The 3049-nt window shown below is 34.2% G+C and overlaps 1 non-coding gene across 1 annotated transcript; it reads right to left on the bottom strand.

Moving 5' to 3' along the window:
* Positions 1–1155: 1155 nt before the first annotated feature.
* Positions 1156–1229, bottom strand: TRNAV-CAC. Its single transcript has one exon. It is a non-coding gene; the product is annotated as a tRNA-Val (tRNA).
* Positions 1230–3049: the final 1820 nt, after the last annotated feature.

Consider the following 3049-nt stretch of genomic DNA (forward strand, 5'->3'; position numbering starts at 1 on the left):
TTTTTCATTCCAAGATGTGAATACAAGTATATTTGATTTCACAATTAATAAACTTCATGATTTCACAATTACATGCTTGGACGTTATTAATTCCTGCAGCTCGATCTGCAACATTTCCATGCATTATTGCATGATGATCCGCCACGTCAATCATGATTCAAGACAGCCTAAACGATAAGAGAAAAAACACACACACAGACACATGACATGACTTTTGCCCTAGGGGCCGGGGGCAAAGTGAGGACACTTCGAAGGAGCAAACTAGCTGCATTTTCCAACGATAATACTCATTTCTTTTCTTCAGGATCAGTGTACTCACTGATCGATAATCTGACTTTCTGCCTTTCCTCGTTGTATTTAATTGATTGCTGCCAAAATAAATGCAGGAAATAATGAATATATACCTATGATTATATGGGCATGATAACACTACTGCAGATTCATGTGGTCCATCGTTATAAATGTAAGAGTGCGTTTTGTTGATTATGGTTAATTTCTATATTTCTTCTGAGTTATATTATATATTACAATCACATCTTACTGTATTGAAATGTCACCATCAACAGATCTTGAATAAAATATTATTTAAAATTTAATAATATCATATATATGAACATAAATATGAGACGATGTCAAGAGCTGAAACCTTTTTCTTCCTTTTGTTCAACCAATCATGGAAAAGACCAACCCACCCGTTAAAAAAAATAAAAAATAAAAAATTGGGTGGTCTCAGAAAATGTGTTGAGTTTCTAAATACAAGGCCCATCTGAAAAAAGTCCTGGATCTAAGTACAAACCCAGTATCATATTGGGCTCCAAGTATTCCTATCCGTTGGTTTAGCCCAAGTTGCAGCGCTGTCCACTTGACAAGATCCAAACCATTCCTACATCCTCTAATCTTATAGCATGCATCTTCGTTAAGGAACGCACCCGCGAAGTGAACTATATAATAAAATAAGAGTTTTGCTACATATAAGTAAAGTCGCATATTAATCTATGTATCAATACTGATTCTTTCATACTTAAAATTTAAATTAGCACTGTTTTTAATAAAATTTATTTTTTAACCAATCACAATAAATTAGTGCATATATTAACTTACAAGTGTACTTACAACTAGACTTTTCTATAAAATAATAAAACAAAGAAATTAAGATGTCTGAGCCCGGGTTCGAACCGGGGACCTCTAGTGTGTGAGACTAGCGTGATAACCAACTACACCACCCAGACACTTGGGAACGAAACAAGAGAATTAAACAAAATAATTTAGAATCCAAAGACCCCATTTTACATTACCTAGAACTGGGTTGCTTTTGGAAGGATTGAACGAGATTTTTCCCAAATGTTGACAATGTCTCAGGATCCTTAATATATTATATATGCAGTACGTAATTCTCTGACAAAATTCTTAAAAGTTCAATTTTAGTTTTAATCAATTTAATAAGAATGCTGGAATGATCGATGTACAACGTACAAGGGCGGCATGATCAACATAATAGAAGACCATCTACCGAGCCCATGATCTGGAAGAAACCTAGCTAGGACCTGTGAGGCTTTGACATGCTGATCGATCCGTCCTTAATGATGTTTCTTTTTTTAAAGAACCGGCCACCGCCCAAGAAGCATATATATAGCGGTTTAAGGTTTTATTGGGCAGAGATCTGATCATCAGATATGGATGACGAAAGTAAGAGTGGCTATGCATGCATGCGTGCGTGGTGGGTATGATCTGTTGGGATTGAAGACGGAAGTTAGAGAAAGAGATAGAAAAACACGAGAGATGAGATCATCATCAGATACCTCCGCGCGACAAGGCATTATGATCGATCGTGGCGTTGTGCATTGTGAATGGGTGTATGTATAATATATATATATATGTGTTTGTGTGTGTGTGTCCGTGTGGCTCTCTTCTGCCTGCCTAAAGCGATACTAATAGTACTTGATCCATGCATATATGCATGAGTTGGGACCCAATAATTTTACATTGCAAGCTCCATGATCAGTGATAATTAGAATATATAATATGATCATGTCTCTAATTGTTTTCACAGAGTCACGCCTAGCTATTATATCTTGTTGACCCCTACTCCTCTCATGATCAGGCCGATTTGGATTCGCAAAAAAATTGCTGGATAAAAGAATTTCAGTACGTGGCCGGCTGGAAGATCACAATCGAACCGGCCAAGATTTTGTGTGATTTGCATGCGTCGAAATTATTGAATAAATCCAGCCAACAGTGTTTGATGGAGAAGCTGTTATTCTACCCTCTCAATTCAAGAACCTCTTGTCAAATCAATATTGATACCTTCATGCTTTTTTTTTTTTTTTTTTTGTCTTTTGCATGGTGCACATCATTTTTGTACGTATTGTCATGGTACCGTCTGTTGTCCATCCGTTGTCAGTACTTGCCATTGGTAATTTTATTGACGACTATATATATTATTTCTTAAATCGTTTTCAGCCCACGACCCCTCTATTTTAATAAGGCCAAACGTACTAAGCATAATAATTAGGTACAAGTACATTTATATATGTTGTCAGCGATATTGCACTTGTGATCTTACATTATTAATATTGTATTTTTAAATTATAAAAAGAACCTTTTTAATACTAATTCAATTATAAATTTTTAATATAAACAAAAAAAAAAAGTAATGTCATTTATGTCCAAGATTTATACATTTTACAAAAATCCTGTAGAAGATTTCTAGTAATTGATACTTATCATCTCACATACTATATATTATATTTATTTTAATTTTTTTAAAATTAATTAAATTCTTATACTCATTATTTATATATCATATATTTAATAAGAGAAAAGAGATTAAAAATTAATAAATTATATATAATATAAAAAATGATGAATTTTTCAACTTATACATATCATTATTCTAAATTTTTTTACCGTCGGTAAAGACTGTTTGCCAAATTGGTTAAACAGAGCTGGGCTGCGCCTAGCTGCATTCACGTGCGGCACCTGGCAATTGGTCAGGTCAGCATTGGCTACTAGAACTGTGAGCTACAGTATAAAACAGACCGTATAACAT

This window comes from Carya illinoinensis, chromosome 13 (genome assembly GCF_018687715.1).
Source record: "Carya illinoinensis cultivar Pawnee chromosome 13, C.illinoinensisPawnee_v1, whole genome shotgun sequence".
NCBI lineage: Eukaryota > Viridiplantae > Streptophyta > Magnoliopsida > Fagales > Juglandaceae > Carya > Carya illinoinensis.